We start from the raw sequence: 22,061 nt of genomic DNA on the forward strand, positions 1-22,061 counted from the left end.
AATAATGTATTATCATCCTTCAAAACCTAGAATAGCATATGTTATAACATTAACTTTTGCCCAAGGCAGACATTAATAATTGATTACCGCAGTCGTGCCTACTGATGGCAGATTTGGTATCCATTCTTCTCAGTACAGGGACTGGCCAGCCGCTACTAATTGACTGAAATTGACTTGTAGAAAGAACCTTATGTTTAGCCCACAATTTTGACAAAAACACTCAAAGATATAAAAACCATAATGTTTATGTAACAACATTTAAATTCAGAGAGTCATACAGGAATCAATCATACATCAAACATTTTCTCTTACGTTTTATGGATAGCCTATCATTGTAACAAGGAGACTAAAAACTCTAATTATGATGAAAGCATGATTCTAGTCCATGTCCATGGGCTTCTTTTAGAGTTATAACCACAATTCTGAAATGCGAAAGACCCATCCTGAATATTTCCCTCTGCTTTACTGATGAGGTCATCTTGCTACGTGAGTGCCTAATATACATCCACACTATAAAACGTTCCCCAACAATGTAACGGACACAGATATTCTAGAGAGAGTTTTACTCTTCAGTGATGTCATCTTAGTAGGGATAAATCTTTCTTTGTGCTTTTCTATGAGTCTCTTTAACTCATTCCATGAGGGTTTTCTATGTGTACCACTTGTCCATTGGTCATGAGCTTCTGATGTATTTTGTTTGAGACTCATACATGATCTATGTCATTAAGATCTCATGCTTGAATTTTCTGCATTCAGTAAGTGTTGTAACCCTTTAGTGGTGTAGTGATATCATCAAAATATAGATTTTAGGGTATTTTTATCAAAGTGGAAAACTGTCCTACGTTCCCAAAATCCATTCAAACTGCACTGAAGGTGATTTTTCCATTAATGTAGTGCTGCAAAGTATCGCTATATTCAAGGATAATGCATTGCATGAATTTTTGGTCATTTACATTAACAAAATGCCATGCAAAAGAAATAAATTTCCTTTACATTTTATTAGACACTTGTAAATATGTTGTAGAAGGTCAAGAATTTAGCTTTAAGGTTCAATATATCAAACCAAGGACAGTTACCTTTTCCCTGTTTATTTTACAATGAGTGCTGAAAGCATGGGGTGTGTTGCTTTTATGGTAATTGAAGTTTGTCATCTTTCGCTCAGTTGCCTATTTGTAATGTTACCTCGGAGAAAAGTCACCTGCAAATGTGAAATGTACCCAGACAGGGAGAAGCAGAGCATGCTGTAGGTATTAATTTTAATTCAAACATCATTTTCCAACCCTTACGAGATGCCAGGAACCATTCTGGAGACTGGAAGCACAAGCATCCATAAGAAACAGGCTCCATCCTCACAGAATTCACAATCCAACTTTGGACATCAACATATTAGCAGTGAACACTGATCTCGCCATTATTCAGCTGCAGGCTCATTTCTCAGCTCCTTTGGATCTTTGTTCAAAGGTCACCCACTCCCTGGGGTGTCTCGGGGCACCCTACATTTTTATATTACTTATATTTACAGTGCCCCTTCCAACTCCTCAACACTCTTTATTTGAGCCTGGTTTGCAGCACATTTTCTTTTTATTTTTAAAATTTTTTTTATGTTCTTTATTTTTGAGAGACAGAGAGAGACAGTGGGAATAGGGGAGGGTCAGAGAGAGAGAGGGAGATACAGAATGTGAAGCAGGCTCCAGGCTCTGAGCTAGCTGTCAGCACAGAGCCCGACACAGGGCTCAAATCCACGAATTGTGAGATCATGACCTGAGCTGAAGCCAGACGCTTAACCGACTGAGCCACCCAGGCGCCCCTGCAGCACATTTTCTTAAACCTGTCCTCTTGTTTATTATCAGTTTCTTCCTATTGGAAAGTGAGTTCCAGCAGGGCAGAGATTTTCATCTGTTTATTGATGAATCTCTGAATTCTAGAACATTCTTGACCTAGAACAGGCACTCAATGGATTCTTGGGAGTGAAAAATCCTGAGAGATCTAGGAAAGATTCAAAGAGAAAATAACATTTAAATTTGATGAAAGCAATGATAGAAATTTCCAGAGGAAATTTCTTCTGGTAGGGAAGACCATGAGCTTAGGCACAAGCCTAAGGAGAAAAGCCACCTGGGGGTGCGTAGAGGGGCGGGGCTAAGAGCCAGGAAGGGATACCTGATCAAGGGAGAAGACATGGGAGTAAGAAATGAAGAAAGGTAGAGGCAGATGGTGAAGGGCCTGATAAACATTCAAATTAGCATATAGATGGACTTGCTTTGCTAAATCAAAAGGAGGATTTTCTTTCTTAAAGACAGTGGCTGTTTTCCTGACATTTATGACTTTGGCTTATAAACCGAATCTTCAAAGCTGCTAACAAGGTCAACTTTTCAGTCCAGATAACTAAGTATCTTCATTTTGCTGATGGGGATCATAGATCCTGTCAAAATACAACACTGAATTTGTGGTCACATTTAGCAGCAGGAAGTGATAGGAAAGTGAAGTGACAGTGGACAGTCAACTGTGATTAGCATTGGGTATTTCAGAATCCCTGAGCAGGGCAGTCTCAAAGTATGTGTGACTGACAGGAGGTGACACTGGCCTTACCTGAGTGAGACCAGGCTAGAAACATTGGGAAGGCCCAGGTGCCGGAGGAGCTGGCCTCTGAATTGGTGAGGCAGGTTCTGAGAATGATGGTAAAGAAGTCTGTAAATCCGGTGGAGCAGGGGACAGAATGGTGCAGCAGGGGCCACGAATCTACACCGCAAGAGCAGTTGGTGAGCTGGGAGCAGGGCTTGGAAGCAAGACCCTCCTGGCCCCTGGCCCTGGCATTGGAGAAAGCAGAGCTGCCCTCGGAAGATTTTGACTCTGAGGTTTCGAGTTTGAGAAATCTGAAGTCACATCTATTGTGAGAAAACAGAAGAAACATTTGATTCAGTGGTTAGGATGTAACACAGAGATGGAGATTTAAAAACCCAAAGGGGGTGAAGCGTTCAGAGCGCTGAGTGACCATGGGGTGAGCAGTTCTGGGTCAGGATGACGTCACAGAGGAGGTAGGGAGGGTGTGCAGTGATGGTCGATAGCTGGAGGAGAAGCAGGGACCTGAAGGTCAGGTCATAGGGACCTCAGCCCTGCAGAGGACAGGGGGGCTGTTGGTGGGTCAGTCATGGCTGATAGGGAGTGTTGTAAATGGTCACCCTATAGATCCAACCAAAAAGGGGGTGAGTAAGCCACTTCTGGGAGATGCTACTTCCCCATAATTGAAGCACTCCTGGTGTGTCCCAAGTGTCGTCTTACCCCAAAGATAGCAGCTCCATTTAGGGTTGCATTTAACAGAGCTTATGCAGAAAAGAAAGTGGCACAATCTGTTCTCATCCTACATCTTTGGCTAAGGGCACAACACTGAGGGGTAGAGGTGGGGGCAAGATAATGTGTAATTCATAGTAAATAATCATAGATATTTATAGATATATTTTACCCCCAAGATTGTCGTCTCGCTATTTTCTATGCCTGACTTCCACCGCTGAAAGAAAGCAATTCTCTTTTCATCTGTGCATTAAAGCACACATATTCATTTATGGTAAAGTAACATTGATAGCAATTTGTGTCATTACTATTAAAAATAAAACAGTAGATTTTACCAAGAATAACGAAATTTGTTATTGCAAAGAATCACAGTCCCTCATTGTTATGCTGTTATGGCATCTTCATATTTTAAGGAATTTGCAATCATGTAAAATGTATTGAATTTGATAGACTCCCACCATAAAACAGCCGAATGCTTCATAACAACCAACAAAGGGATTGCATTTTTTCTGTGTGGCAGATTAACTGCTGGTTTTGTTTCTTGCCAGATCGCTCGCAGTAACGTGAGTAATAAATCAGGATGATTTTCTTCCCTTTTAAGGTTTTTATTTTTGTTTCTTTAAAGCCCATCAAAACTCTTTTCCAGTGGACGGAAAGACCCACTGTACCTGTTCCTTGCCCTTATCAACACTTTTATTCAAATTCAAACACTTCAAGATGAAATCTGACATTCTGACAGGGAGAAAGAAGCCATAAAAGAACAGTTTGAGAAATAGGAGTTTGTGGAAAGGGGACTCTTCACACGCAGGTCTGAGCTTTTTAAGACCTTTAAAGAAAGTAGACTTGACATACAATAAACTGCCATATTTAAAGTGTACAGTTGCTTGAGGTTCTTTGGGATTTGTTTTTGTTTATTCACCATAGTTTATTTGCAGTTATTTTTATTTTTATTTTTTTCCCATAATATTTTATTGTCAAATTGTTTTCCATACAACACCCAGTGCTCTTCCCCACAAGTGCCCTCCACCATCACCACCACCTCTTTTCCCCCCTCCCCCTTCCCCTTCAACCCTCAGTTCATTCTCAGCATTCAATAGTCTCTCAAGTTTTGCATCCCTCTCTCTCCCCAACTCTCTGTCCCTCCTCCGCTCCCCCTGGTTCTCCATTAGGTCTCTCCAGTTTTCCTGCTAGACCTATGAGTGCAAACATATGGTATCTGTCCTTCTCTGCCTGGCTTACTTCACTCAGCATGACACCCTCAAGGTCCATCCACTTTCCTACAAAGGGCCATATGTCATTCCCTCTCATTGCCATGTAGTACTCCATCGGGAATATATACCACATCTTGATCCACTCATCAGGTGATGGACATTTAGGCTCCTTCCATGTTTTGGCTATTGTTGACATTGCTGCTATGAACATTGGGGTACATATGCTCCTATGCATCAGCATTTCTCTCTCTCGGGTAAATCCCCAGCAATGCTATTGCTGGGTCATATCCACAGCTAATATAATCCTCAATGGGGAAAAACTGAGAGCATTCCCCCTGAGATCAGGAACATGACAGGGGTGCCCACTCTCACCACTGTTGTTCAACATAGTGCTGGAAGTTCTGGCATCAGCAATCAGACAACAAAAAGAAATAAGAGGCATCAGAATTGGCAAGGAAGAAGTCAAACTTTCCCTTTTTGCAGATGACATGATACTCTACATGGAAAACCTAATCGACTCCACCAGAAGCCTTCTAGAACTGATCAATGAATTCAGTAAAGTCGCAGGGTACAAAATCAATGTACAGAAATCAGTTGCATTCCTATACACCAAAAATGAAGCAGCCGAAAGAGAAATTAAGAAACTGATCCCATTCACGATTGCACGAAAAACCATCAAATACCTAGGAATAAACCTAACCAAGGATGTAAAAGACCTATATGCAGTTATTTTTAACTTAAGCTATAATTTAATTGTTTAGTTGATATAGCGTTATGTTAGTTTCAGATGTACAATATAGTCATTTAACACTTCCATACATCACCCAGTGCTCATCATGAATGTACTCCTTAATCCCCATCACCGATTTACCCCATCCTCTGTGATAATGATCAGTTTGTGTTTTATAATTAAGAATCTATTTCTTGATCTGACTCGCTTGTTTTCAATTTATTTAAGTTTTGACATGTATACCCCTACCAAAAGTTTGTTATTACATGTATCAATAGTTCATTGCTTTTTATTGATGAATATTATTATATTCATAATATTATACTATTGTATGGCTATATAAACAAAATTTGCTTATCCATTCACCTGTTGGTAAGCATTTGGGTTGTTTGGTTATTGCAAATAAAGTTGCTGTGAACCTTTATGTACACATATTTGTAAGATCAGATGTTTTAAGGATAGAATGAGTAGGTCAACTGATAGAGTTATGGAGGGCTTCTTAAGAAACTGCTGGACTATTTTCCCAAGAAATGGTGTCATTTTATATTCTCGCTGCCAGTGGGTAAGAGTTCCAATTGCTTCCCATCCTAGCCAACCTTGAAATGGTCAGACTTTTATTTGAGAGACTCAAGTAGGTTTGTAGTGGAATCTCACAGTTTTAATTTGTATTTCCCCAATGTTTAATGACGTTGAGCATCATTTCAGTTCCATATTTGAATCGGTGTGTGTCTTCTTGGGTGAAGAGTCTGTTTAAATATTTTGTTCATTTTTAACTTGGTTGTTTTCATGTCATAGGGTTTTGAGTTCTTTATGTATTGTGAATTAAAGTTCTTTAACAGATGGAAGATTGGCACTTTTTCTCCCCCAATCTGCGGTTTATCTTTTCAATCTCATAATGAGTTTCTAAGAACAGAATTCTGTTTTTCTTTTCCTCCTACGAACTTCAAGTAATATGAGTGCAGGGATTTAGGGTTTTTTTTTCATATCTATATTTCTAAAACACAATATTTGGCACAAATTAAGCACTAAATAAGTCTTTGCTAAGTAAGCGAATGAATTTTCAAATGCAACTTTCTCATTTTACAGATGAGCTAATAGTTTAATGGGAACTCTCAAGTAATCTGAATTCTAGTTTCTTTAATCAGTTCGTTACAATGAAGGTTGATTCAACTAATGTTGAAAATCTTTCTGAAATGTTCTGGTCTGATTTCTCATTAAGGACAGTGGATCAAATAATACTTATTCTTCCTTTGGTGGTAGGGGCCTTAGCGTCTTTTTTGGGGTGAATTCAGGGGCTTAGTATCTGAAGGTGAATTAGAACAAAAGCTGAGGTTCGCTTCTCTGGGAAGTTTACAGTACCCCTGACCCCCATTCCAACCCTCCAGTCACCCATAGCAGTGGGGTGCAGGCTCATAAGAAAGATTAAACTCAATTATTTAAAGTGTAGAAATTATAGTTTCTTCATACAATTGAAATCTGTTTATTGATACATTAATTTCTTTTTATTGTCAGTTAATATCCTCAACTCATTTTTCTATTAGACCTTTTAGGCTTCTTTATCCATTTAAACTTTTTTTTATATAGTCAATATACTAATCCTTTGTTTTATATCTAATAAATAGATACTTCCAGCATGTCACTTGGTTTTTATCCTGTTTAATATTACAGACCTTTGCAATTCTCACACAGCAAAATTATACGATCTTTTATAGTTTGTATTTTTTGTGTCAGCTTAAGGAATCTTTCCTAAGACAGATCATAAAGATATTTCCTACACTCTTTTCTGATAGTTTTAAAGAGTTGATTTTAAGAATATATTTTATTTAATCTGACATGTGCCCAAGTATTATCATTTCAACAAGGAATCAATGTACAAAATTATTAGTTTATTTTTCTGTTTTTCTGCCTTTTGACCCCCTTCACCCATTTTTCTACACCTCATCTCCCTTTTCTGGCATTCACCAACCTGTTTTCTGTATGTCTCCCCCCCCAACCAACATAAGAGAAATCACATGGTATGTGTTTTTCTCTGACTTGTTTCACTTAGCGTAATATCCTCAAGATCTGTCCATGTTGTTGCAAATGGCAAGATTTCAATCTTTTTTTTTATGCCTGAATAATATACCTCTATATGTATCTGTGTATATCTATACGTATTTATGTCTCACAATTTTTTATCCATTTATCTGTTGATAGATACTTAGATCGTGTCCATATCTTGACTGTTGTAAATAATGTTGCATTGCACATGGAGGTGCATATATCTTTATTTGTTAGTGTTTTCATTTTCTTTGGACAAATACTCAGAAGTGGAATTGCTAAATCACATGGTAGTTTTATTCTTAATTTTTTGAGGAACCTCTACACTGGTTTCCATAGTGGGTGCACCAATTTATATTCCAACCAAGAGTGCACAAGTCTTTACAAGACTTGGAATTTCTTGTCTTTTTGATAATAGCCATTCTAATAGGTGTGTGATAATATCTCATTGTGGTTTTGATTTGCATTTCCCTGATTATTAGTGATGTTGAGCATATCTTCATATACCTTTGAGCTATTTGTATGTCTTTTTTGGAAAAATGACTATTTAAATCTTCTGCCTACTTTTTAATCTGATTTTTGTTGTTTTTATTATTATTCGGTTGTATGATGTCTTTATGTATTTTGGATATTAACCCCATATCAGAGAATTTACAATAGGATCTGCCCTTTAGTAGATTGCGTTTTTATTTTGTGGATGGTTTCTCTTGCTGTGCAGAAGCTTTTTAATTTGATGTAGTCCCGCTTGTGAAATTTTTCTTTTGTTGCTTTTACTTTTAGTGTCAGTTTGAAAACAATCATCACCAAGATCTATATCAAGGGGCTTACTGCATATGTTTACTTATAGGAGTTTTATGGCTTATCAAGCCTTTAATCTGTTTTGAGCTAATTTTTGTGTATGGTGGAAGACAGTGCTCCAGTTGCTGTTTGTTTGTTTCTTTCATGTGGCTGTCCATCTTTCCCACATTTATTCCTCCCCTATTATAGATTCTTGGCTCCTAGGTTAATCATGTATGTGTGGGGTTTATTCCTGGGCTCTATTATGTTCCATTGATCTATGTATCTGTTTTTATGCCAATATCATACTTTACAATACTATACAATAGCTTTGGAATGTTTGAAATCAAGAAGTGTGATGCCTCCAGCTTTGTTCTTTCTCAAGATTCCCTTGGCTATTTAAGCTCTTTTGTGGTTCCATACAAATTGTATGGAAAAAATGCCATTGAAATTTTGATAGGGATTATCTTGAACCTGCAGATGGCTTGGGGTAATATGGACATTTTAATAATCTTCTGCAAATCTATGAGCATGGAATATTTTTCATTTATTTGTGTTTTCTTCAATTTCTTTCCTTAATGTATTATTGTACTTTTTAGTATACATGCCTTTCACTTTCTTGGTTAAATTTATTTTGAGGTATGTTATTCTTTTTGATGCAACTGTAAATAGGATTTTGTTCTTAATTTCTCTTTTTGAGTATTTATTATTAGTGTATAGAACACAACAGATTTTTGTGTATTGATTTTGTATCCTGCAACATTACCAAATTCATCTCTTAGTTCTAACAGTTTTTGGATATTCTTTGGGGCTTTCTATGTATAGTATTATGCCATCTGCAAACAGTGAACAACTTCACTTCATCCTTTCCAATTTGGATGCCTTTTATTTCTTTTTCTTGTCTAATTGTTCTGGCTAGTACTTCCAATACTATGTTGAATAAAAGTAGTGAAAGTGGCATTCTTATGTTAACCCTGATCTTAGAGGAAAAGCTTTCAGCTTTTCATCATTGAGTATGATGTCAGCTGTGAACTTGTCACATTGCCTTTAAGAGTTCTTAATTTTTATGAAGCCCAACTTATTTTGATGTTACTGATTATTCTTTTAGTGTCATACCTAAGAAATCTTTGCTGAATCCAAAATACTTTCCTATGTTTTCTCTATGAATTTTTATTTTAAATTAATAATTAAATATTTTGTAAACTTGATGAAATATTTTTTTGCATGTAGTTATATAATTCTGCACTGATTAGTTTTTGAAAACACTGATTTCTCTTTGAAATTGTTTTTGAATCTTTTTCAAAAGACAATTGACCATATACTTGGTGTCCATTTCTAGACTGTCTGTTCTCTTCAATTCTTTTATTTGTCTGTCTTGATCTTGATACTAATGCCATATTACCTTGACTAATAAGTCTTGAAATCAGGTAGTGTAACTGCTTTTTCAGAGTTGCTTTGGATTTTCTAGGTCCTTTGCATTTTCATGTGAATTTTATTTTGCAAGAAAAAAAACCTATAAATCAATTTGGGAATAATTGATAATCTCAACAATATTAAATCTTCTGATCCAAAATCATCTATTTCATTCATCAATTGCTCTTAAGAGTATTTTGTAGTTTTAATTGAGCATGTCTTGCCCTTTTTGGTAAGATTCATTTCTTAGAGTTTCATATTTAAAAAAATTTTCTTAAAGTTTTAATTTAAACTCCAGTTAGCTAATACAGTGTAATATTAATGTTGGGTATAAAATATAGTGAGTCAACACTTCCATACAACACTGGGTGTTCATCATGACAAGCCCACTTGTTAATCTCCATCACTTGTTCAATTTGTCACCCCACCCACCTCCATTCTGGTAACCACCAGTTCTCTGTAGTTGAGTCTCTTCCTCATATGTGGAAATTAAGAAAAAAAACAACAAACCTAGAATTTCAAACTTTTGATATCATAAATGGTATTTTTAGTTTCAACTTCTTGTCTAATCATTGCTAATATATGGAAATACAGTTGATTTTTATATATTAATCTTGTACTTTGCAAACTTGCCAAACACATAGATTAGTTTTAGTGGACTTGTTATTATCCTGTAAATTTTTACATGCAGATAAACATGTGGTGTGGAAATAACAATAGTCATACATTTTCCTTTTCAATGTGGATGCTTTTAAAATTTTTTCGTATATTGCACCAGCTAGAACCTCTATTATCATGTTGGTAGAGATAGTGAGGGCAAGAAATTGCTTCTTTGTTCTTAATCTTAGGTGGAAAACACTTAGTCTTTTATTATTAAGATGTTAGCTATAGGTTTTTCAGGGCATCTGCGTGGTTCACTTGGTTAAGCATCTGACTTATGCTCAAGTCATGATCTCACAGTTCGTGAGTTCAAGCCTTGCATCAGGCTCTGTGCTGACAGCTCAGAGCCTGGGACCTGCTTTGGATTCTGTGTCTTCCTCTCTCTTGGCTCCTATTCCTCCCTCCCTCCCTCCCTCCCTCTCCCTCCCTCCCTCCCTCTCTCTCTCTCTCTCTCTCTTTCTCTCTCTCTCAAAGGTAAAAATAATAAAAACATTTTAAAAAATTAAAAAGAGACGTTAACTGTAGGTTTTTATAGATGCCCTTTGTCAGATTGAAGAAGTTTCCTTTTACTCCTGGTTTGCTTAAAATCTTTATCAAAGAATAGATACTGGATTTTATCAGGTGGTTATCTTTTCCTTTTTTTTTTAAATTTGTTAATGTTTATTTAATTTTGAGAGAGAGAGAGACTGGAGTGGGGGTGGGGGGAGAGAATCCCAAGCAGGTTCTACTGCTGTCAGTGCAGAGCCCCAGACATTACTCAGACTCACAAACTGTGAGATCATGACCTGAGATAAAATCAAGAGTCAGAGGCCTAAGCCACTGAGCCACCCAGGTGCTCCCGGTTGTTTAAGTGCTTTTCCTGGATCTATTGTATGTGTAGGTTTTTTTCTTTTCTAGTCTGCTGATATGGTGAATTACATTAAATGAAATTTGAATGTTAAAGCAATCTTGGCGTTACTGGGGATAACCCTACTGGGTCATGCTGTATTACCATTTTTACATATTACTGGATTTTGTTACCTAAAATTTAGTTAAGGATGTTTGCATCTGTGTTCACAAAGGATATTGTTTTCTAGTTTTATTTTCCTGGTTTTTTTAAATGGTTTTGGCAACAGGGTAATACTAGCCTTATGAAATGAATTGGAAATAGTCCCAACTCTTCAATTTTCTGAAAAACTGGATTTACATAGGTATTTCTTCCTTTAAAATTTTTTAAATTATTTATTTATATTTTTAGAGAATGGAGAAGGGGCAGAGAGAGAGAAAGATACAGAATCTGAAGCAGGCTCCCGACTCTGAGCTGTCAGCACAGAGCCCAATTCAGGGCTCGAACTCACAAACTGTGAGGTCATGACCTGCAATCGGATGCTCAACCGACTGAGCCACCCAGGTGTCCCTCTTCCTTTAAATGTTAGAATTCACTAGTGTAGTCATTTGAGCATGGCATTTTATTTATTTATGTATTTTGATAGGAAGATTTTTAGCTACAAATTCGTTTTTCAGTTATGTTGCTTAAAGTTACCACACAGCTAACTGATGCACTTTTCTTTTTCCTTTTCAATCTATTTTATGTTTCATTTTGTATAGTTACGATTGCTGCATCTTTAAGTTTACTTTTCTTTTGTAATAATTAATCTGCTAATTATATCCTGTGTGTTTTTCATCTGAGGCACACACCATGAAATGTATGGTTTGGGTTTTGCTTTTGTTTGTGTATCTTCCCTGTACCTATTTAATTCAAATCACTCCCCTGTCTTTTATTGATATATTTTATTCGGTTGTACTGTTTTTAAGGTCTCTACTATTCCGTCATCTGTATCATTTCAGCATTAATTTTGATTAATTTTATTCCTTATTAATGGTTCTTATTTTCTTGCATCTTTGCATGCCTGGTAATTTCTTTTTGGATGTGAGACATTGTGCATTTTACCTTGTATGTCCCTTTTGTTTTTTTTGGGGGGGGGTTGTTGTTTTGGTTTGTTTTTAGCTTGTCAATATCTTGAACTTTGAGCTGATATCCAATTAAGCTACCTGGAAACAGCTTAGTACCTTCAGTTCTTACTTTTAAGATTTTATAATATGGACCTCATCAATGTATATTCTAGAGGCAATTTTACCCCATCGCTTAGGCAAAACTCTTCTGAGCACTGGGTGCCAAGCCCCATGTATTATGACGTGTACCACTCTGGCTGGTAGGAGCAGGATCTATTTCTTCCCAGCTCTCTAGGAATCTTGAGGAAGGCCCCATGTACTTTTGTGAGCTTTGGAAAGCTTCATCACATGCACACACTGGTCAGAACTCAGTTAAAGAGACCTTCTGCAAATCTCCCCGAGTTTCAATTTTTTTTCCCTGTGCAGTCTTTATATCCTGGTGCTCTTATGCAAACCCTAGCTGCCTTTGCCTCAGTGGCTGCTCATCTCTGTGCCCTGAGTTTAGGGTGGTCACCAAACCCTGTGTCGGTTTTCCGTCCTTGAGTCATGGCCTAGAAGTTCTCATTAGAGAGGAAGCTGTACCAATTGCTGGGCTCATCCTGCTTCTCATCCCACAGGGATCAGTGGCCTTCACTGTTTAATGCCCAGTGTTAGAAAATTGTTTCCTGTATTTTGTCCAGTATTTTAGTTGTATCAAGTGGGAGAATAAATGTGATACCTGTTACTCTATCTTGGCCAGAATTGAAAGACTGGACTTTGGTTGGTCCAGAATTGGCTCAGCGACCCTAAGCTCTAGTCACTTCCACATGCACCTCACAGAAGCCAGGGACCTCACAGAAGACTCACACTTGTGTCAGGGACAGCTCTATGTATGGGAGAGAGGATTTTGCTTTCATTTCCAGATGAACCCCTGAGGATGCCATGCTGTGTAGCTATTTTTAATGAACGCACTAATTTTAAAAATCAGAATCAGAGCCTGGCTTAACATTAAGTTTACAAAAATCTAGCCTAAAGATCAATAGATTCTGAGGCACCTGAGTGGTTCAGTCAGGTAAATGTCTGACTCTTGATTTTAGCTCAGGTCATGATCTCACAGTTTCATGAGTTCGAGCCCTACATCAGACTTTGAGCTGGCAGTGTGGTGCCTACTTGAGATTCTCTCCCCGTCTCCCTCACTCTCTGCCCCTCTTCCACTGACTCTTTCTCAACATAAATAAGTAAACTTAAAAATAGGTTCTGCATTAAATGCTAAGAATTGTAGATAACCGTCCCCACTGTTCTTTATGTTTTTAAATCTTTTTTATGTTACATTTTTCTCACCAGTTCGTAGAGTTAATCTAACACTTGGTGTGCCTTTGTTGCTCATATATTTTGAAACATACAGTAAATTTTTATTAAGCCGTACTTTCCTATAGATCTACCTCGTTTTATGTAATTGTAGCAGGATTCTCGAACAGAGAGTTGTGACACCAAAGCTTTTCTTTCCAGGAAGCAACTTTATTCCTGCCAGCAATGCTCAGTTGGGTTCCTACCCAAAGAACTGAGCCCTGAACACCACGCAGCATAGTCATTTTACATATTTTCTTCTTCTTTGTCTCCCATGTATGGTAACACACAAATATGCAGTGTAAGTGGTCTCATGATACAGGGTCATGAGGGACGTTGTCATGTTCGCAGAAAACCAGGTTACCTTGAGGGTTTGTTTGTTTGTTTTTCCTTAGGGAGGGGACCCTACCACATAATAACCTCCGTTATAAAACTACATGTAAAAATTAAGTGAAAAGTATGTTGGGATGGTAGGAGCGTGGAGAGTTTTATTCTTCAGGGAAGTTCATGGTGACCAGAGAGACTTGTTTTTGAAAGACAAGTAACAACTTCCTCTTTTCTCTGCTCTCAAGCCATATTTTTTTAATTCATAGAATAAGCTGAAAGGAGGTAACCTCACCCCCATATGCTTGTCTGAGTTGTGATGGGAAATTCTGATCGTGGGTGAGAAACTAGGCTGAACTTTATCATTGGGCGTCATTTAAGAAGTCTGCCTAAGTAAATAGAACCTACAAACAATTGTTTGAATAATGAATATCTTAACTATGTAAGAAGATTTGAACACTTAAATGACCTGTAAGTGAGGTAGTTGCAGAGTAATAAGAGACCTTGTATTTCCTGAGTGCTTCTCAAACGTGGTGGGCCTCCGGTCTCCTTTTTCCTAGTAAAAAGTATCATTAGGATTCTAAAGACCTTTCATTCCTACTACTTACATCTATTGGCATTTGCTGTATTAGAAATTAAAACAAAAAATACTTTAAATATTTATGTAGTCATTTGAAAATGATAAACACATTACACACAAATTTATTATTTTATCAAGGACATTTTTTAAAATGTTTTATTTATTTTTGATACAGAGAGAGACAGAGCATGAGAAGGGGAGGGGCAGAGAGAAGAAGACACAGAACTGGAAGCAGGCTCCAGGCTCTAAGCTAGCTGTCAGCACAGAGCCCAACGCGGGGCTCGAACCCACGGACGTGAGATCTGACCTAAGCCAAAGTCGGAGGCTTAACCGACTGAGCCACCCAGGCGCCCCATCAAGGACATTTTTAAGTGAAGCTAGTTTCTCTCCTCTTTCTCTTCTGCTTCCTGGTTCCCATCCCTCTTTCCTGCCCCCCACCCTCTCCCCCATTTCTTTCCTCCTCCTGCCCCTTCTCCTCCCTCTCCTTCTCATTCCGCCTCTTCACCGTAAGTGAGTGCACGAGACAGGACCATCCCTCCACAACTCAGACATTTGCTGGTACTGCTTGGTTCATGCTAAGATGCCTGCAGTTTTCTAACCATCCCTTTTATATGATCAGTGTAAGAGAGAACAGAGGAAAAGGCACATACTCAGTATTATTTTTCAAAGTTTTGATTTCATGGCCCCCCCTGAGAACATTTCAAGGATCATCAGGGTTTCCCGGGCCATTTCAGAACTACTTCTGCACTACTACTATGAAATTTTTGCATTTGCACAGGGTTAGTGGAGGTGCTAACATTTTCTAAGTGTTTTGGACCAACTTTGCCTCTCATCAATAATGCCCTGAGGATTCAAAGTCCTTTGCCTCCTGGCTGACATGTAGCTTTGCTGTCCTGTATTGGTTTAAGTGTTCCAGTACATGTGTAGTGGTGTCTTTTCATTTTCCAGTTGACTCACGAAGTGGAATGTCTTCCTATATGGGTACTGCTTTGCACAGCATTGCAGGACTGTAAAGATAATCGTGTGAAATGAAATTGTGCAAAACTCTGCTAGTAATCTATGGAGACAATAACCATTGTTCTAAGACCTTCATTTTTTGTAAAAATATTTTAAAAAATAACCTTTCTGTGGGTTATAAATGCATAGGGGAATGAAATACTGAAATTAAAATTTATTTCATTCACTGTAACTGAAAATATTAGAACCTTTGAGAATTAAGGTATTTTGTTTCTAAAAAGCTGAGTAAAATGAGTTTGGACAGTGTTTGCTTTCCTGCTGGCTGGCTTCAAATGCAGAGACCTCTTTTCCACCCCTTGGCAACCGGTCACTCACCTTTCTGAGTTTGGGGTTCCTAAGTTTACCCCTCATGCTTGCAATCTTGTGAACTATCCCTGAGAGGTCCTTTAATATGAAGTCTTTTACTGGACTCACTTCCTCTGGGAGATCTTTTTTTTTAATGTTTTTTATTTATTTTTGAGAGACAGAGACAATGCAAGCAGGGGAGGGTAAGAGAGAGGGAGACACAGAATCTGAAGCAGGCTCCAGGCTCTGAGCTAGCTGTCAGCACAGAGCCCGATGCGGGGCTCGAACTCACGAACTGTGAGATCATGACCTGAGCCAAAGCCAGACACTTAACCGACTGAGCCACCCAGGCGCCCCATGGGAGATCTTCGTCCTTTTCATCACAACCAGTTTTATGCGGATAAATTTGCCTTTGTAGAGTTCCTCTGGTCGCATAGCCAGAGTCTCTCAGATGGTGGCCGTGTCCACATTCTCATGATCCGTTATTTCTCCTTTCACTTCATTTACATTAAATTTTAGTTTTGCTTCCACTATTATCACTCTTCCTTTTTTTCTTTAACTTTACTTTTTTCTCCCCTGCACTTCCTCTAATTGACCAATTCCCTTTGTCAATTATTCATTTTCTGTGAAACATCATGTGAGTTTATATCCGAGTTCCAGAAAAGAAACACAGCAACTACATGCTTTGTTCACTCCGTGGGAACCAAATCATGTATTCGCAGTGACCAATCACTGATAGACTTTGAAAGAAATGATGACGTGGTTGGTCATTTGTCATGATTCACAGCTATTGACAACAGCGACTGTGGCTAAAGAACTATCTGCAAAGTTTGCATTTCATGCAGTTACAGGTAATAAACGGGTAACTGAAATCTGCAGTGTTGTTGGGTGACTGGTGACATGGCTATCAGAACCCTGGAAAATGGGACTGTATTTATTGGTCACATGGATAGGCTCTTTTATAAAGTATTTACTCATCTCTTTTGCCCTTTTTTAAATGGAAAATTCTTTTTTCTTATTGAAATTATACATGTACCCCAATGTTCATAGCAGCAATGTCAACAATAGCCCAAACATGGAAGGAGCCTAAATGTCCATCACCTGACGAATGGATCAAGAAGATGTGGTATATATTCACGATGGAGTACTACATGGCAATGAGAGGGAATGACATATGGCCCTTTGTAGGAAAGTGGATGGACCTTGAGGGTGTCATGCTGAGGGAAGTAAGCCAGGCAGAGAAGGACAGAAACCATATGTTTGCACTCATAGGTCTAGCAGGAAAACAAGAGAGACCTAATGGAGAACCAGGGGGAACGGAGGAGGGAGAGAGAGTTGGGGAGAGAGAGGGATGCAGAACTTGAGAGACTGTTGAATGCTGAGAATGAACTAAGGGTTGAGGGGGAAGGGGGAGGGGGGAAAAGAGGGGAAGAGCACTGGGTGTTGTATGGAAAACAATTTGACAATAAAATATTATGGAAAAAAAAGAAAATATAGGAATTCTTTATATATTCTTGGAATTAATACATCTTCAGTTATATATTTCAGATACCTTTTCTGACTTTGTGATTTGCCTCTTCAGTACTTTAGAGCATTTTCCTTCTTTAAAAAATTTTTTAAATTTTTAAATTAAATTTGAAAATGTAAAAATTTAAATTTTTAATTTTTAAAATTTTGAGAGTGAGAGAGACAGAACACAAACAAGTTGGGGAGGGGCAGAGAGCGAGGGAGGCAGAATCCGCTGCAGGCTCCAGGCTCTGAGCTGTCAGCACAGAGGCTGGTGCAGAACTCAATCGAACCCACAGACCACGAGACCATGACCTGAGCTGTAGTTGGACACTTAACTGACTGAGCCACCCAGGCGCCCCTACGGCATATTTCAAGGTAATGTAGCCTGGCTTATCAAATATTTCCTTTATGGTTGGTGCTTTTATTTCTGTGTTTAAGAAATCTTTGCAATTCCAAGGTCATAAAGGTATTCTCTTACATATCTTCTAAATGCTGTATTGTTACAACACCTTTCATATTTCGAATTATAATCACAGGGAATTATTTTTATCATGAGATAGGGTAGAGGGAAGGCTGCACACTCTCTGTACTGATACCCAGTTGGCCCAGCCTTAGCGAGGTCATCCATCTCTACTGCTATGCAGTATCACTTTTGTTACAAATCACATTTCCACGTAAGAATCTCTGTTAGATCCATTGGTGTATTTTTGCATGCTTGCACCAATTCCACACACTTTTAGTTACTAAACCTTTTTAAAGAAGTCTTGGGATCCTCAGTACAATAACTCTTTCTTCACAATATTTTGGGCCCTTTGTAATACCATGAAAATTTTAGAATCAGCCTATTGAAATAATAAAAAGAAGCATCCTGGAATTGTGATCGAGTTGGCATTGAATTTTTGGACAGATTCTGGAAAAAAGGGCATCTCTGCATATACATATAGGTACACACACACACACACACACACACACACACAATTTTAATTCGATTCTTTAGCTTTTCTTCGTTCAGTCTTGTCTCCTAATATTTTTGATAATATTTTATTTATTGGAAAATGTAGGACAGTAAAATGTAGAGATAGCTTGAAATTCTCAACATCCAAAGAGAATGCATTTTTATTTTGGGCAGCATTTCGGACAGGTGAAGATGACTTCAAGCCAAAGGAGGACTGAGTTGACCTGGAGTTTGGCGTTAGCCCTGTTTCTCATGCATCTGTTCTCATTCATGTGTTTCTCATTCATTCATCTTTGTTTGGTAGAGGAGCTCCCAACCGAAATCCAGTGGGCTTCAGAATCTAATTTTTGCCACTGCTGTTCTTGAAGACCCATGGAAGTTCTTTGTCGCTTCTCAGTCCCTGCTAAATTCCTGGAGGGAAAAAATATGCGACCATCAGGCTTACCTCTTGGAGCTTCCCTAGTCTTCAGGATTTTACTCCTCATGTCTTTTGCTGCCTTTTAAGTAATTCCCCAGTACTTAAAAAAAATGTGTGTGTGTGTCCAATTTTTCATAAAGTTTCAAGTGGGACAGTTTGTAACAAGTTAATCTGTCACCAGAGGTAAAAATTCTGGCTTCATTCTTTAAAGAGAAACCTTGTCTAAATCCAACTAGATACAATTTGTAAGGCACCGGAAGGGTCTCTTTGCTTGAGGTGTCATCCTGGCCAACTTGAGATCCTTTCCATACTGATCCATGTGTTAAATAGTGGGAGCATGCATTTCTCTTGAAGGTTTTGGAGTAGGCCCTTTCTTTGTAATGCTCTCCTTATTTGGTGTCATAGGTCAGCCTTTGAATTGAAGGGACAGAGTCTGTTGAAGCCCTAGTAAGAATTAGTATAATGAAGATCAGCAGGAAAGGGGGCAAGCGCAGAATATGTCTCTGGGCCAATTAGGCCCACCCTGAAGTCAGTGAACAAGAGAGTGCAAGCCTAGAATCCAGGTCTCAAAGGCAAGATGCTTGGCTTGGAAACTGTCAAAAGTGAAAGAAAAATGAGATTTACCATACTGTTATTCTAAATAGTTTAGTATTAAAATAGAGTCAGCCTAGAATGGGCTTCAGACATAGCTCGGAAACATACCAGCTGCTTACTATGGAAAGCTCCATGTAAGCTCTCTGAGCACCAGTATCCTTCTATATAAAATGGTAATAGTTCCTTACTTGTTAGGAGGGGGATTATATGGGAGGATCAATATATAAAAGCATAGGAGCTATCATATGCTTATACATGTTAATTCTCTTCCCTTTCCCTGATCAAATTCAGTGGAATCAAAAAGGAAGCAAACAAAGGCGTATTATTTTTCTAGATAGTCCCCTGTCTTTGCAGGGGTTTCTATATGATAACACATTAAACATGGTGGTAATGCAATTTTGGAAAGAGAGAAGCTATTTTGGTGCTTTAGTAGAGCAATGATTTATTGTCAAAAATAATTCCGTTTCCTGATGCTACAAGGCTTTCTAGGAAATAGACATGGGGAATGATTTTATTTTCTGCTGAAATATTACCATCTATGGGGTGGGATGTATCAAATTCATAGTGCAATGGTTGTGAGATTAAATCCAAGATCTTTACATCCTTTCATCTCTTAAAAAGTTACTCTGAAAAATCTGTAAAATGAGTGCTATCTGGGGTTGGAGGGGGGGTTTGAAAGAGAATCCAATTTCCTTGATAGTGATATTTCATCTGAGATTTGGAAGTTGGGGCTTAAAATAACTTTTCAGAGAAAAAAAAACATTGTTTAAAAAATTGCCCATGGGGGTGCCTGGATGGCTCAGTTGTTAAGTGTCATGATCTCACAGTTCATGGGTTTGAGCCCCGCATGGGGCTCTGTGCTGACAGCTAGCTCAGAGCCTGGAACCTGCTTCAGATTCTGTGTCTTCCTCTCTGTCTGACCTTCCCCTGCTCGTGCTGTCTCTCTCTGTCTCTCAAAAATAAATAAAAAGCATTAAAAAATTGTCCATGAAGAACATATTGCATGGTGTGCTTTTCAATTAAAATGTTAATATTAAAGTATAAATGAATATAGTATATTCACATATAATAAGTGAAACAACTTGATTATAAAATTATTAAGATTACTTATCCTTTGAGATCTAAATTATAACACTCCAAGTATACAAACTCTTGCCTGCATGAAACTTCACTTGGTGCATTTATGACTCTTTTCTTTCAGTGAAAAACTTTACTTACTTAGCTATTTGTCAATTAATGCAAGCTTGTCATACTTAATGTAAAGTATAGGAATTAAAAGGGAAAATGAATTATCACATTTATAAATAGTTCTTTGGGTGGGGAGGGAATATTTATATTTTTTCATAGAAACTCTTATTGAGTTTTTGTATGAATAACTTGAAACTAATTTTTGACAATTAATGACTAGGAATATTTTTTCTATCTAACCCAAATGACAAAAATAATTTTATAAAATTATACAGAATTTATAACTGGATAGGGGACATTTTGGCACATTCTCTCCCATGGAGGAAGTAGTTCAGAGGAAGTCCTACTACTTCTGAAGCAATGACGTCTGGTGAATAAAGAATAGAATAAGAAGGAAGAGCCTCTAGACATCTCTTGATGACTAGAGATCTCCTTTAGAAATGGCCCCGCCACTGGGCTAATGTCTTAGGTCATTGGTTTCTTGGCGCTGAAGGCACACACCACTGTGAAATTTCTAAAGGTGGGGCTGATATGTCATTTGCAACTATCTTTTCCCATTCTGTCGGTTGCCTATTAGTTTTCTTGATTGTTTCCTTTGCAGTGCAGAAGCTTTTGATCTTGATGAAGTCCCAAGAGTTCAGTTTTGCTTTCATTTCCCTTGCCTTTGGGGATGTGTTGAGTAGGAAATTGCTGTGTTTGTGGTCAAGGAAGTTGATTCCTGCTTTCTCCTCGAGGGTTTTGATGCTTTCCTGTATGACATTCAGGTCCTTCAGCCATTTTGAGTTTATTTTTGTGTATGGTGTAAGAGAGTGGTCTAGTTTCATTCTTCTGCATGTTGCTGTCCAGTTCTCCCAGCACCACCTGCTAAAGAGGCAGTCTTTTTTTCCATTGGATACTCTTTCCTGCTTTGTCAAAAATTAATTGTACATTTGTGGCCCCAGTTCTGGGTTCTCTATTCTATTCCATTGGTCTATGTGTCTGTTTTTGTGCCAATACCATACTGTCTTGATGATGACAGCTTTGTAGTAGAGGTTAAAGTCTGGGATTGTGATGCCTCCCATTTTGGTTTTCTTCTTCAATATTATTTTGGCTATTCAGTGTCTTTTGTGGTTCCATAGAATTTGGGGATAGTTTGTTCTAGCTTTGAGAAGAATGTTGGTGCCCAAAATCTACAAGGAACTCACCAAACTCCACATCCAAAAAACAAATAACCCAGTAAAGAAATGGGCAGAAGACATAAACAGACACTTCTCCAAAGAGGACATCCAGATGGCCAACAGGCACATGAAATGATGCTCAACATCGCTCATCATCAGAGAAACACAAATCAAAACCACACTGAGATACCACCTCACACCAGTCAGAATGGCTAAAATGAACAAATCAAGAGACTTTAGATGCTGGCAAGGGTGTGGAGAGATGGGCACCCTCCTACACTGTTGGTTGGAATGTAAATTGGTGCAGCCGCTCTGGAAAAACAGTGTGGAGGTTCCTCAAAAAACTATCCATAGAACTCCCTTATGACCCAGCAATAGCCCTGCTAGGGATTTACCCAAGGGGTACAGAAGTGCTGATGCATAGGAGCACACGTACCCCAATGTTCATAGCAGCACTGTCAACAATAGCCAAAACATGGAAGGAGCCTAAATGTCTATCACCTGATGAGTGGATCAAGAAGATGTGGTATATATATACAATGAAGTATTACATGGCAATGAGAAAGAATGAAATATAGCCATTTGTAGGAAAGTGGATGGACCTCGAGGGTGTCATGCTAAGCGAAATAAGTCAGGTGGAGAAGGACAGATACCATATGT

The sequence above is a fragment of the Suricata suricatta genome, chromosome 7 (genome assembly GCF_006229205.1).
Source record: "Suricata suricatta isolate VVHF042 chromosome 7, meerkat_22Aug2017_6uvM2_HiC, whole genome shotgun sequence".
Lineage (NCBI taxonomy): Eukaryota > Metazoa > Chordata > Mammalia > Carnivora > Herpestidae > Suricata > Suricata suricatta.